Below are 536 nucleotides of genomic sequence, written 5' to 3'. Positions count from 1 at the left end.
CCCCCTTATGGGATTACTGGTATAGCTCTCTTATTTAATTGATGTATGTCTTATGTATCTGTATCTTTTTGTTGTTTGTTGTGGACCGTGAGTCTAATAATAAAGGCTATCTATCTATCTATCTATCTAAGTCCCAAATGTATTCCCTGCACCGGGGGCGGTTCCTTTTTCACCTGGTGTATTCAAACATATTCTCATTGGTCCGCCATTGGCACGGTAACATGTTGAACGCATTTTTGCTGTCCGATGAGGAAGGACATGGGTTTAAACTCTGCCCCTTTTGGGTCGTTTTCAGTCACAGATCAAAAGGTTCTCTCACGTATATGAGAAATTCTAACAAAATACAGTCAAGATTTAATTGTCTTAAAGCGGTAGGTTACAGAAGGTGACTTCCTGGTGTGAGGCTATCGGCTTCTCTCTATATGTTAAATGCCAGACTTGACCTGATCAATTTCTTTAGAGTCAGAGAAATAGAGGGGGAAGATGAGACAATAGGGCCATAGTCTTGTACACTGTAAAAAAAATCTGTAATTTTA

Source organism: Etheostoma spectabile, unplaced genomic scaffold (assembly GCF_008692095.1).
Source record: "Etheostoma spectabile isolate EspeVRDwgs_2016 unplaced genomic scaffold, UIUC_Espe_1.0 scaffold123, whole genome shotgun sequence".
Taxonomy (NCBI): Eukaryota; Metazoa; Chordata; class Actinopteri; order Perciformes; family Percidae; genus Etheostoma; species Etheostoma spectabile.
Note: the sequence above shows the minus strand (reverse complement) of the source record.